General features: G+C 39.2%; 1 protein-coding gene across 1 annotated transcript in view; it reads left to right on the top strand.

The window, feature by feature from the left end:
- Positions 1 to 15,057, top strand: part of LOC307038436 (E3 ubiquitin-protein ligase TRIM21-like) — a gene marked incomplete at its 3' end in the record, with an annotated part of 73,683 nt that overhangs the window by 17,090 nt on the left and 41,536 nt on the right. The gene's annotated exons all lie outside the window — the stretch shown is intronic.

Raw genomic sequence — 15,057 nt, 5'->3', positions numbered from 1 at the left:
AGGAGGACTAGAATAGGCCCTTCCACCAAAGTACACTGGTTTTAGATCACGCTATCCTGGGTTGAGTTCAGATTAAACTTGTTTTCCCCCCTAGATGCTAGCAGTTTGTGTTCAGATCACATTAGGTTTAAGACAGTTTGTTCCGGATAAGATCATTTAAAATGTTTTCTGATTAAAAGTCTCCTCGTCATTTCAATCATTTTTTATTTGAAACAAAAATATCTCAGGAAAAGTTTTGATGTTGTTTTGTCATCGAGCGTCTCAGCATTTCTCAAAGCAAACTCTGAGCCGACAGCAGAAGTTTTCTCAGCAGATAGATCGATATTTATTATAAAATGAGATTCAGCTCGAGTTCTGTTGGTGAGTCTGTCAACTGAGATGAGTTCATTTCTTCTGCAGAGGTGAGACATCGAGCCAGCGTCTGTCTGTCCGATTTGAGAACACTCTCCGTCAGCAGCAGGGTGAAGACGCTGTGATCTTTGATATAAGTCCTTTCACAATGTGGCTGGCTGTCCACTCAAATAGAGACACGTAGCTTATCTGAATATTATCATCTCAATAATGACTCACCTGATTCAGTGATTTTTTTTCGCCGTGTCATTGTAAAACACTGACCAACATAACCATCTGCCAGTTACAATTAGCAAAAACGTCTTCAAAACGTCTTAATATCAATAAACAAACACCTCATTGATTGATATTCATGCAGCGCATAATCAATATACACCTGGAAACTTGTGAGCTCGTTAGGAAGCTGAGTTTTCTGCTTTTGCAAACGGACCCCTCTTTCTTGGGTTGCAGGAAAAGATCAAGTCATGTAAGGATCATTATCTTGCCCGAAGAAAAGTTTCTAAATCAATACACTTCCTAAAATAAGTATTTCTTACTTTCTTTTTACACACAAAACAGCGATATATATATATATATTTTTAATGTTTATTTTCATTTTCATGGCTCTGTTGTTTAAGTTATATTGATAAGCATTTTTTTTTTTTTTTTTATAAATGTTTTTGGTTTCGTCAGTGTGGGCATGTGCGGGTGGAGGGAGGGAGGGGAGTGTAGTGAGTGTACTGTGATATTACAATATATGAAATGGCATCGATTATTGTACACTATAATGAAATAAAAAGACTTGTAAAAAAATTAATAAAAAATAAATAAAAATACAGCGATATATAACTACTGATATTCAGCAATCCTGCTCACAAAAACCTCTAATTACAGACAAGCATCATTTGGAGATTTGTAGAAAAATGTGGAAACTGGTTGTACGTTATTTTGTAAACCATTTCTTTTTATTTGGCAGGTTTCTAAGAAATAAAAAGCCTAGCAACTTTAGTTAGTTATTTGTATTTGTTTGTAATAACCATAATGTCAAACAAAAACCAATGGAGCTCCAGTATGATTGCTTTAAAAGTAGTTTTCATCCTTTAGTACCACGCTTCACATGTTCCTGACAAGTTAAGAAACTGAAAACATTGTTTCTGAGTCTCCTTCCTTCAGCTGTCACTCTCTAAAACGATTGCAATACATTTTGAAGTGGAAAAGAAACTCATTGATCCAATAAATCTAAGTGTGGACGAGTGTTTCCTGTGACGCCGCGGCCTTGAGCAAACGATCGGAGGGCGTCTGAGTTTATTGCGGGTGGAGGACTCGGCGTCTCCGGGCGTCTTTTTCTGATGGAAATGTCAATCTGGACACCAACGCCTCGCCTCGGCTTTCCATCACACCTGGCAGCGATATTATTGTCCTGACGCAGGTGTGTGAGCCGCTGACGGATGAGGCGGTTCCTCTCAAAAAGAAATGGAGAAGCTCTGGAGAAATGAAAAAGTGGAGTGAGGCTGTCAGAGATGAACAGCTGTCTGCTGTCAGACAACATGAAACATCACCGACAACAGAGGAACTGTCTGGTTTTAAATCTGCAGGGAGTCTGGGCCCTTGAAGTATTCTTTCTTTGCCGGGTTTAGGGGATAACACGTAAACTTAATAGTTCAAAGAACGGGGAAAGTGTTTATTTTGTGGAGCATTAAAACTGATGAGTGAGTGTTCACAGCTCTGTGAAGTGTTCTTGTTATTTAGTTGCATCTTAAAGGAAAATATAAACTTAAAATAACAATTTGTATATTTTGTTTTTGGGCCTGTTATGCTCACGTTCAGGTTCATGTTAGTGTCTCTACTGGGACATGCCTATGCTGCAGCACCTCTTTTCACCCTCTGTCTGAAACCAGAGCCCAGTCTGCCCTGATTGATTAGCTGGCCTGCTCTGTTGTGATTGGTCAACCGCTTAGAGATGTCCCGCCCCTTAGGAAAGAGAAAACACCCAAAATTATAACATTGCCTCTTTAAAGTAGCAAACAAAAACGGATAGAGTAAAAGTCAGAAAAGCTCCCTGTGAAGTTTTTTTATGTTCTTTTCTTAACAAATAAAACATTTGCATACAAACAGGTGAATGGAAACACATCCATAAGTGTCCTTGAATTATTTTTGATTGCTACCATGTGTGGTTATGGGTGATTAGAGGGAGAGGTTGTAACGAACAGGTGTCTCCGAGTGATTTTCAGATTGTTTCTCAGCAGTTTGAGGAGGCGGGGCAGATAATGAGGGTTCATACTCTTTAATGAGAGGCAGATTTCTAATCAATTAGTGCTAATAGCTCACTATTTATATCAGACGAACGTGGCATAATGAGCCTCGCACTCAATTACAGCATGTGTCATTATATAATTGATGTTCATCCTGGTTTTAATTCACAGAGAAGGAGGAGGCTGTTTAAAGTGAAAATAAACGTGTGAAGTCTCTCTCGTATTAATGTCCTCGTGGTTCCCTTTTAAAACAAAAAGCCTTACAAACGTGAGGAAATGATTCATTAACGGACAGAAACAAAGTTGGCAATTTGCAATATTGCTCAACATTCTCCAACAAAGTGAGAATTTATCCGACAGTTTTAAAGTTAAAAGAAAGTTAGAAAACTTATTATAATTACAATAATACCAAAATATGCAACAATAAGATAAAAAAAATTGAATACAAATATTTATACAAAATAATAATTAAAACACTTGTCCAAAAAAAATAAGAAATACTACATGAAATATGTATTTAAACATAAAGTTGAATAGAACAATTTGCAATAATAGGTAAAAGTAAATAAAGGAATACAAATATCTGCATAAACGTAATAGGTTCGAGTAAAAATATGCAGTAAAATAGGAAGGAAGGAAGGTAGGAATGTAGAAAGCAAGGACAGAAGGAATGAAGGAATGAAGGAAGGAAAATAGAGAAATAAAGAAAGGAAGTGAGGATGGACGGAGGGAAGGAAAGAAGAAGGAAGGAAGGAAGGTATGAAGGAAGAAAGGAATAGAGAGAAATAAAAGAAGAATGAAAGGAAAGGAGGGAAGGATAAAAGGAAGGAAAGAGGAAGTAAGTAAGAAGGAAAGGGAGAGTTGCTAAAAGGAAGGAAAATACATTGTTTATACATTTATTTGTATAAACATGATGAGCAATAAAAAACTAATACAAATATTTATATAAACAGGAAAAGTCAAAGTAAAAATGTGCAAAGGAAGATCAAATTAAATAAATTAACAATATTTTATAGACTTAATAATAATAATAATAATAATAATAATAATAATAATAATAATAATAATAATAATAATACATTGTATGTATATAGGCGCCTTTCAAGTAAAAACACCAGCAGACAATATAATCAATACTTAAACATTCAAGTCAAAATGTACAGCAGCAGGAGGAACGTCTGTGGCACATGCTTCTCCGTGTGCCTCAGAGGTCAGCAGCAGGGTTAGTAAATGGATTTCTGTGTGTACCAGGTCGTGACCTCTGACCTCCATCTCTTTGTATTTCTGTTCCTCTCTTCCCTCTCCTGACCTTCATGACAGAAACCACGCAGACCTCTGGGCGCCTGGTAATTGGACGCCGGTCTCGCTCCTCTCTCTGCAGGAAGTGCCATCAGCAGCGTCTGATAATAAGGCGAAGGCCACGAGCGCCTGCAGCGACTCATTACTCACAGAAATGACTCCGAACACGACGAGCGGTTTAAACACAATCGCTGTGAAGGGATGTGACTCACTACATGTTGCAAGAACTCGCACTTCAGTGTTTTCATTTAAAAAAAACGTTATTCTTCTACGTCTCCAGGTGTCTCACATTACATTTCCTTCCTAGCTCCTTATATTTGTTTGTTTTATCCTTCCATTATTTATCCCCTTTCCTTCCTTCCTTCCTTCATTCCTCTCTTCCTTTATACCTTCCTTCCTTTCTTCTTTCCCTTCTTCCATTATGGCCTCCTTTCTAACTTCATTCCCTCCTTCCTTCCCTTCTTCCATTATTTCTCTATTTTCCTGCCCTCCTTCCTTCCTTTCTTCCTTCTGTCCTTCCTTCCTTCCTTTCTTCTTTCCCTTCTTCCATTATGGCTTCCTTTCTAACTTCCTTCCCTCCTTCCTTCCCTTCTTCCATTATTTCTCTATTTTCCTGCCCTCCTTCCTTCCTTTCTTCCTTCTGTCCTTCCTTCCTTCCATTCTTCTTTCCCTTCTTCCATTATGGCTTCCTTTCTAACTTCATTCCCTCCTTCCTGCCCTTCTTCCTTCCTTCCTTCCTTTCTTCTTACCTTCCATTATTTCGTTCTTTTCCTTCCTTTTTCATACCTTCTAACAAATCTACCGTTCCTTCTTTCTTCCTTCCTCTTTCCTTCTTTTTATCCTTCCTTCCTTTCATTATTTCTCAATTTTTCTTCCTTCCTTCTTACCCTCCTTCATTCCTTCCTTCTTTCCTTCCCTCCGTCCATCCTCACTTATTTTCTTCCTTCCTTCCTCCCTTCCCTCCTTCCATTATTTCTCTATATTCCTTCCTTTCCTTCTACAAGTCTCCCTTCCCTTCTTCCTTCCTTCATTCATTCTGTCCTTGGTTCCTCCTTCCTTGTCTCTGTCTTTCCTTCCTTTCTTCTACCAATGACGAAGGTGATCTGATGGCTAGAAGCCAACACATACTAACAATCAATTCCTCTCTTTAATACTTTAATAAAAAGATTTCAGATTTGCTTTAATGTAAAGTCTTCATTCTTCATTCGGAGACTCCTCTATGCTCAGCGTGTTACGTAACGGTGTCTGTTGCAGGAGTTATTAAACACTGGAGCTATTTGAGTCCGTGCAGCAGATGTGCACTGATCATTATCTGCTCATTTCAGTCACTCCCATCTATCTTTGAAACAAAACATCTTTCATTCTTCTAAAATGTCCACTGTAGTCTGAACCAGTCAGAACATAATCAATGTTTTACTTATCAAACACTTCTCTTTTTATTTCCATTTCCTTTGGTCTTGCATTCGATGACATTCAATCGTCAGCACATGAAAACACAATCAAACACCTTCGAAGAACCAAAATGTTATAATGAACTTTCATTACTTATAAAAACTCTGCTTTATTTTCTATAAAAGACAAATAATCTAACACCCACATATGTGAAGTTTAGACAAAGTTGATTCAATATATTTAACCCTTAGATGCATAAGTGGGTCTTTTTGGACCCGGTGAGGTGGTTTTCTTGAAGTATCTTTAATTCCTTTTTTTTTAATCATCTCATATTCCAGCTATTCCTCAAAAAAAGTTTTGAATATCATGCCATTCAAATTTTAAATTTACATTTTAAGAAATTGTAGTTTTTGTATTACTACCCCAAGCTTTCATAAGTGGGTCAAAAATGACCCGCATGCATTTCCTATGGAGTCCTCTGGGAAAACGTTTATTTTGAAAATGTAAAAAAAAAAAAAAATAGGAAAAAAAAAAATATATATAAAATATTTCTAATGTGAACAAAAATATAATACTAAATATTATACAAGTGATTTTTCTTAACCAAAATGACAAACATTGCCTAAAAACACATATTATTCTAATGCGGGTCCTTTTTGACCCACTTATGGAAGAGTGTGGGGTCCAGTCACTCGGGCATCTAAGGATTAATCAGTTAAAATCCTGTTGTTTGAATTATCAACTAAAACGAGATTTGGTCGGACTAGTGTACTAGCTAAAATGCTAACATGCTAGTGCTAGCCTGCCACACAATCCAAAGCAAATCATATGTTTGCTTGGTTGCTCAAAAACAAAGGTACAAAGTTAGCAGAAAGACAAGACAATAAAGACTAGCTTACAAAGCATATCAAGTTTGTTTGGTTTCTCAAGAGTGAACAACGAAACACACACGAAATGAGACAAGAAAACATAAGGCTAGCTTACGAGCTTTTTCACTCACTCAGGTCTTTGTTGACAGTCAATTTGTCCTTTTTATTTGTAAGTGATCTAAAAACTACATTTGTTCAACAAAAAAACAACTAACTAATATTATTCCACCCTTTCCTACGGATTTCCATCTTTGTGCTACAATCATAATGTTCCTTTCTTAAAACACACATTACTTCACTCTGTAATTGTATTTCCGCCCTCGACACACGATTACACCCGGAGGCTGGAAGACAAAAGAGCAATAAGAGCTTTTCGCCGATAAGTCTTTGATTTATCCTGTCCTTTTATCAACTGCTTCTCAGAGACACCTGGAGGCATTATTCCCGCCGACACGCACCAAACCTTCCCTCCATTTATCTGAGGAGTTAACATGCAAGGAGACAGAAAGACGGCACCCTGTGTGCCACAGATGATGATATCGGAGAGAATTTGAACACACACTTTGAGATGGAATCACACCCGCTGCATGCTATATGATTATGCATCGTGAAATAGCAGAAAACAGAACCGAGAAATTCACCAAAAGTTGACTTGAGGGACAAAGCTAAGAAAATACGATGAGGTTACATGTATGGTGCATTCTGTAAACTAGCCAACAGTATATACCGATGGATTCAGGGGTGTGCCATAAAGATCAAGCAACACCTTCTCAGGATCAAACAAAACTAAGAGTTTAAGAGGAAATAAAACTCTGTCGAGCAAAATTAAATGTCATCTCAAAAGTAAAACTATAAGTTGCAAAATAATTAATGTGTGTAATCATGTAAACTATAAGTATTTTTTTTTTTAAATAATATATCTTTTTGTTTGCAGTTCTCTTTGCTTCTTTCTCAATGATCAGACGTTTGCTCTCGCTGCGGTCTTTGTGGTCTCGTTTTTAGCTCTCTCGTTTGCGTTTAAAGTCTTTTATTTTATTTATTTTTGTCACAAACATCTCAGCTGGGCGGGACTTCCAGGGGTGCGTCCCCATTGGCTACTCAGCTTTTGAGTGACAGCCCAGTACTCCGGCGATAGTACAGTGCAACTCATGCAGCAAACTCCGGAGTCCACTCGGCCACGTTTGTGTATAATGCTTTGCATAACAAAAAATGACAACTAATGATATCACATATATGATAAAGTCAGACCCTGTGTTATTTCAAATCAAGCCTAACGAATAATTAGTTCAAACAGGCTTTGCTTGAATTGCTCCTTAGAAAGTAATTTTCCTCTGTGGTTTTCTATACAACACATGTTTGTATTGTAATGCCACTCGTATTTGATTTATTTGTGTATTGTAAGGTGACATTGAATGTTTTGAAATGTGCCCTCAAATAAAATGTATTATTGCTATTGTATCTGTGCCTCTCTCACACTGTTAATGTTCTTTTTTTTTAAGACAAGGTTAATCCTGGTGTCAGTAGGGAAGATCTGCACTGTTTCTCTACAGCCCATGTTCAGCAGAACAGATGGTGCTGCCTGGTGTGGCACCCCCACTATAACTTTGTCCATGATAGTCGTACTGTCACCAAAATCACACTGGTGTTTGCTGTCCCCCTCTAGTTCGTGCAAACAAAAGCATTTGACTCTGGGCTCAGCATGTGAAACACTAAAGAGGGGCATGCATAACACGGCATAACACCGGAGCTTCACTGCGGGGAAACGTTGCCGCTGTTCCGAGTTTTTTCTAATCCGTCAAAATGACGGACTGCTTTCAGATGTTTCTGTCATTGTTAAAAGAGATCCGTCATAGATGGAAAAATATTTGGTTAACGCGACCTCTGCCCCCACTATAACTTTGTCCAGGGTGGTCCAACTGTCACCAAAGTCACACTGGTGTTTGCTGCCCGCCTCTAGTTTGTGCACACAAAAGCATTTTACTCTGAGCTCAGCAGGTGAAAAACTAAAGAGGGGCTCCCACATGTAAAAAAATATAGAAAAAATGTTCTAAAAATATTTGAAATTTGTCTAAAAATGCCTGAAAACTTAACAACATATATATGTAGGAAAATGATATCTCAAAAGTCTGAGAATATTCAGAAAACATGTGGAACAGTGGTATGAAACATTTCCCAAGGAACATGCAAACAATATTTGAACAATTCCCAAAAGAAAGCATTACAAATCCACCAAAGAAGTGATTGGTTTACACACTGCAGCATGGAGTGGATCACAGAGTGTATGAACCTGCAGAGACTCATCACTTTAATTTAATCAGCCGCAGCTTCATATTTCTTCGGCGGAGAAACCTTAGCGGCATCTCATTACACAAATTAATTCATGGGACGTTTATAAATTAGCTTTATTCCCTTATTTCTTAATGGAGATACCCACTTATAAAGGAAAAGAAACACTCGATTCAGCAGTACTTCTGGAAATTAAAACCCCGCCCGAGACACTGATTGAAAACTAATTCTGTTTTTAAAGGAGGGTTAGGAGACAATAAAGATTTTTTATACAATGAATTTAAAGACACAGCAGAACACGTGATATATTTTTATTCATTTTTTACGACCCGGTCCAGGGGAACCCAGACATAACATAAATATGCAAACTCACACTCTTCCCACTCCCAAATAAATGAAAACGAAAATCACCTTTAATTAATTATTCTGAGGTGAGACAAAGCCAACATAACAAACAAAACATCTGTACAAAATGACCTTAACTTTACCAAAGAAAACAAGTACAATAAGATACAGGCTTGTTTCCTAACTCCTACCAAACAAACAGTAGAAAACGGGATACAAACAAACAGGGCTTCTCGCACTTTAGACTCAAAAGCATGTCACCAAAACAGAATATTTACAAAGCTTCCAAGAGGCTACTACAATAATCAACTTTGCCACACAGGCCTACAGGGGTCTGAAAACACACACAATGACTCTGTTGGGGGCAGGAGAGGTGGAAGAGGGGGCCGAGGGTGGACCAATCAGGCATTGGGAGGTAGCCAATCTGCTAATAGGCACCACCTGCTCACTCACACACTCACACAATGTCGAGGAAGGATGCTCCAGAGCCACTATTTGAAGGATACTACGTCATCGAGTCCCGCTGGAGGACTGTTCCAATGTCCAGGATACTTGGAATTCTACAGAGGCCGGCGTACTTCGTTGCGGGACATTTCGAGGCTGCACATGTGTAGACTCCGCGGCCTTAAAATCCCCACAATGCTTTGCGCACGGACCAATTTCCAAAATCTTTTGCGGAAAATTTAAGGCGGGCCTCTCATATGACGCACACCTGCACACTTGCTCGCCTGTTCCACTCTTCATTCTTCCAATGCCAGGAAGGATTCTTGTCTAGGCTCTGATGGACCTGACTCAGAGGACAAGGAAGCATTGAGAAACACCCACTCACACACTCACACACTCACACACACACACAGGGGGAGGGAGAATGGCTTAGCAACAAACACACATATACAGTAAGGACCCAGGGTCATCACAGTTTATTCACAGGTTTCTGCCTTCATAGCCGTTACAAACGTTGACTTTAATTAATTGTTAACGAAGGAATAATATCAAGTTGAACCTAATATTTTTTAATTAAACTTCATATTATTGCTTTCAATCATGACCGAAAGAACGAGATCACGGATACAAGCGGCCGAGATGGGTTTCCTCCGCAGGGTGGCTGGTGTCTCCCTTAGGGATAAGGTGAGAAGTTCGGTCATCCGGGAGGGACTCGGAGTTGAACCGCTCCTCCTTCGCGTCGAAAGGAGCCAGTTGAGGTGGTTCGGGCACCTGGTTAGGATGCCACCTAGTTAGGATGCCACCTGGGCGCCTCCCTAGGGAGGTGTTCCAGGCACGTCCAGCTGGGAGGAGACCGAGGGGTAGACCTAGGACCAGGTGGAGGGACTATATCTCTTCGCTGGCCTGGGAGCGCCTTGGGACCCCCCAGTCAGAGCTGGTTGATGAGGGGAAAGGAACATTTGGGGGTCTCTGCTGGAACTGCTACCTCCGAGACCCGACCACGGATAAGCGGGAGAAGATGGATGGATAGATGGATTATTGCTTTCAACTAACCTAAAGCAGTAATGTGAAATATGTTTGTGAAAGCTGTTGACATAATACATTTAATTAAAGTCAATGTTTTAGCTTTGTCAGTGTATCCACCATATTTTGTGTGTTTTGCTGCAAATCTCTAGGAACACGTGCAGTCTTCGAGCCTCTTATTTTTACGATTTTGGTTATTGCCAATAAAAACATCCATCATATACCTCAACAACATCTTAGAAAATGACAACATAAATTGCACGCTATCAATGCCAATATAATTCTGGCATTAACAATCCCAATGTGCAAAGTAAACCAAAGCCAAGTTTTTGCGCATATATGCGAAATTGCGCCATATTCACACAAAGAAGTAACCATGACGCCACATGGTTGGATCAGAAATGGCGGCGCGAGTAGAGCAAGGTTCTTTCCTCTTGGATGAGACCAGTTCACCTGCAGCTGGGGGCAGTTTGAAGGTCAGCGCAGTGTGACGGAGGTGAAGATTAAACACCTCCACACAGCAGAGAATAAAGTGTAAACTCTGCCTTCTGTCTTTAACAGAGCCGCGTTAATCCCTCTGACCTTTATCCTGATATCTTATTACAGCGAGGGGAAAGTCTGGAGGAACTTTTTATATATTTAGTTAATCCACTTCCCTGAAAGCAAAGCACGTTTCAGCACACACAGCTTTCTAAATCAGATTCGGAGGCAACGTTTACTGAAATATCTTTAAATAATTAAATAATACACACAATATTTAGTTTTGCTCAGGAAAAGTAGAATTTTAAACTTTTTTGTTAAATGCCTCAAAGGATTGAATCAATGGTTAAGTGTGCAGACGGTAAAGGAGCACAACCAGAATTAAAATGCAGCGAAGATTATCCAGGGAATATTTTAATGATTATTCTGTATTATTCCACACCAGTGAAAAGTACAAAATACCTGAAAGAAATCAGAAAAAACACAACATTTAAATATTTTTAAAACAATAAAGAAAGAATGGTATAAAAATCTGATAATTATATAAAACATTTCCCTATGTGTTTACAGAGAGTCTGAAAAAAGACATGAAATATGCACATCCTATCTCATAGATTAGTCTCACACTGTGTTTTAACTCCAGTGTGTGTGTGTGTGTGTGTGTGTGTGTGTGTGTGTGTGTGTGTGTGTGTGTGTGTGTGTGTGTGTGTGTGTGTGTGTGTGTGTGTGTGTGTGTGTGTGTGTGTGTGTGTGAGTGTGTGTGAGTGCCCTGTGATGTATCACTGCTGTGTTCCCTTTAATTAATCGTCCTCCTGTAAAGCAGTAAAGTGAGTGTAATAATTCCACCCAGGCCCCTCTGATCTGCCTAATGTGCTGCTCTACCTCTGACTTAAAGCCAGACCATAAATCCAGAGACTTCAGAGACGCTGGCTGAATAATGCGGCCATTAGATGATAAGGAGGGACTCAGCAGGGGGGCGGGGTCTACACGGAGGGGGAGGGGCTTAATCTCCGCTAAAACTCACCCAGAATTACCTGTGAACATACAAGCAGTGAAATATCTCAAATCTCTGTACAATGACAGTAAAGGAAATCAATTACATTACACTTCAGTGAGGATTTGTTGCATTTTCTTTCATAACTGATGTCTTTCTGCAAATGACTCCTAATATATAAAAGTACATTTCATAATAAAACTACACATTACACCGTTTAGTAATACTTCTACTTCAGTTAAGTATCTAAATACTTTCCCCACACCTGCTTGTCTTTGTGTTTTGCTGTGAATTGTTGAAGACTCATTCATTAAAGTAGAATCTCTTCCACACACACTTTCTGCTCATCACCAAACACAGAGAACATTTCCCTGCTGCTGAGTTAATAAAGCTGCTGGAGGAAGAAATAAAGCTCAAGCACTGAAGACACAACGAAGAAAATTACCCTCTGCTCTGAATTAGAGAGGAAGTTTCTCCATCTAATAAAAATCAGGAGAAGCGCTCCTCGTTTTAAATCCATCTGCTGTTGTTTGTGCATTTCTTCTGAGGATTTGCATTAGTTTCATGCTGACTGAAGAGTTTCCTCTGCTTGCTTCATGCCTGTAAAAAATCACAGTAACAGAGTTTTAAAAGCACATGGATCTGATTATTACCCTCCGAAGGTTTTTAATGGGGCGTACAGTTTATTCTTCGTGAAAGAATGACGACATCTCTGTTCATACAAAAATAAAAAGCCACCTCAGTGTTTGTCACAGATCATTTAAGGGTGTTAACTTTGTTACTGTTAAGAGTGCATGTGTGATTAAGTGAGTAACTTGAAAATCAAAACACAGTTCCCTTTCACACAAAAAATATAAAAACTCAGATAAAACAACATTTCATAAATCACAAAACCTAGTGCATTTTGGGGTTTTCCCTTAAATAGGTTTGTGTCCATGTAAATGGCTGCAAAGGCTAAAATTAGGGATGTCCCGATCATCTTTTTTTGCTCCCGATCCGATTCCGATCATTTGATTTTGACAATTTGCCGATACCGATTTTTCCCGATCCAATCTTTATGCAATGCATTGAAAAAAAAAAGCATTGAAGTTGTCCCTTAAGGTTATTTTTTTATTTAAATTGGATATTCTATCCAACATGGATATAGCTTCTTTCTTTCACAGCAGCATTGGATCAGTTCAGTTGTGCAGCATTGGATCAAAACAAAATAAAGCTTTCAGTACTCATTAGCTTACTGCTACAATTAGACACTGCGCCCTGCCCACTCTGTTGCCAGATTTGAGAGAAATAAGCAACCAGGTCTATGAAAACAAGCCCCAAAGAAGCAACACATACATGATGTTGTGTCATTTGAAACCAAAACTAAGGCCTCAGGATGACTTTAAGACTTGAACATGGTCATTTTTGGTTTGTAACATTGAATACAACATTTTTTTAAAAGTATTTAAAAAAAAACTTTTTTTAAAAAAAGATCCCGATCCCCGATTTTTTTTTCTCCCGATTCCGATCTTTTGAAAATCACGTGATCGGCTCCGATCCCCGATCACGTGATCGGATCGGGACATCTCTAGCTAAAATACCAAAGTTGGTTGACCAATCACAACAGAGCTGGCCAGCACCCAATCAGAGCAGACTGGGCTCTGGTTTCAGACAGAGGGTGAAAAGAGGAGAAATTATGAGAAAAATAAAGAGCTTTTTGAACAATACTGCATGGAAAACTTGTCACAGAGTATAGGCACTAAATACTCATATGAACGCGAAAATAAACATGATATGTCCTCTTTAAAAAACACACAAACAGAATGAATAGAACGGTGAAATAAAAGATGAATGTTTTGCGATACTTCAAACTCGAGGCGTGAGCAGTAGGTACCGGAGAAAATTGGAGTGGGAGTTTCAAAACCTGGTCTGCACTCAATCAACAAACCCTCTCCATCGCTCCACTCTCATGCTCTGACTGGGTCACAGTTTTGTGTCAGGTGTTCATTTCAGGCCCAGTCAAACAGACAGATTTCATTTCCTGTTCCAGACACCAGACGAGTCCTGACAGCGTTTGTGTTGAGCCCTCTGCTCAGACTCGCCTCCGATAGCTGACTGACGGCCCTGTGGAAAGCTAATCGATGGCGGGAAAACATCAGCAATAATCACCGTCACCAGAGGCCCAGAGAGCGTGACCTGACGGAGACAGTTCCCCGTCAGAGTGGTGGAGTGTCTCTGACAGGTGAGAGCTGTGGGAGCTTTGATAAGAGTCTCAAAGCAGCTGGTGTGATCAATCGGCTGGATGGATTCACTCAGAGTGGAGAGACAACGGCGTCAAAATCTAACGTGTCCATCAAATAACAACTGTTTCATCTCCAAACATCCAACAGGAGGACAACATTATACTGCATGTAACACTTTTCAGGTGATGGGTGAAATGAAAAGAGTGTATGCTATATGTATCTTCTATATATCCTTATACTAAATAAATATTCAATACAATATATTAAACATTACAAGTAGAGGAAGTATTCCTTACCTTGGAAAAGTAACAAATACCACACTGCAAAATGTTCCTTAATTCCTTGCTGTAGTGTGTTATATGTTTGTGTACATGTAAATGGTCTGCAAAGAGTTTCCCTCCCACACACTATCTATTGGCTAGCGCTCCAACAAATGATAGGCTAAGTGGCAGGACATCTCTAAGCGGTTGACCAATCACAACAGAACCGACCAGTTAACCAATCAGAGCAGACTGGGCTCTGGTTTCAGACAGAGGTTGAAAAGAGGTGCTGCAGTATGAGAAAAATAAAGAGCTTTTTGAACATTAAAGAATGGTTAAACATACCAAAGTAAACTTGTTTTAATAACTCATGGATGTACATTTAGATTGTAGGGACCCGGTACTAGAGGTGAAATACTGCCCCCTATGTCGTTGAAGCAGGTGGTACAGAACTACTCATTGCACCTTAAAATAATTAATATTTTTCGTACCCTGGGATTAACTAAGTTCTTATTTGTATGTGTGCACTCAATTCAATCTAAAATACTGCCTGAATTCAAAACAATTTTTTTATTTGATTACCAAGTCTTTATTTTGTTTTTTTTACACAAAGCTATCCTCACTTGTAACAACTTTTACATGGTCCTCACAAAGCATGAATACAGGAATTCACACACGCACACACACCATCCTCTCCACGTGCTCGCAGTTTCAACACTTGTATTCACAGCAGGTTGATTGACAGGTGAGAAGGATCGCCGGTGACCTCTCATCGTGTGTGAGACATCAGAGCGCTTAGAAGTCAGAGTACAAGTAAACACGCCATGAAGGGGAGAAGAGAGCGAGACAGAGAGGAGTGAC

The sequence above is a fragment of the Notothenia rossii genome (assembly GCF_949606895.1).
Source record: "Notothenia rossii genome assembly, chromosome: 5".
Taxonomy (NCBI): Eukaryota; Metazoa; Chordata; class Actinopteri; order Perciformes; family Nototheniidae; genus Notothenia; species Notothenia rossii.
The sequence above is the reverse complement of the archived record's forward strand: the minus strand, read 5'-3'. Positions and strand labels throughout refer to the sequence as shown.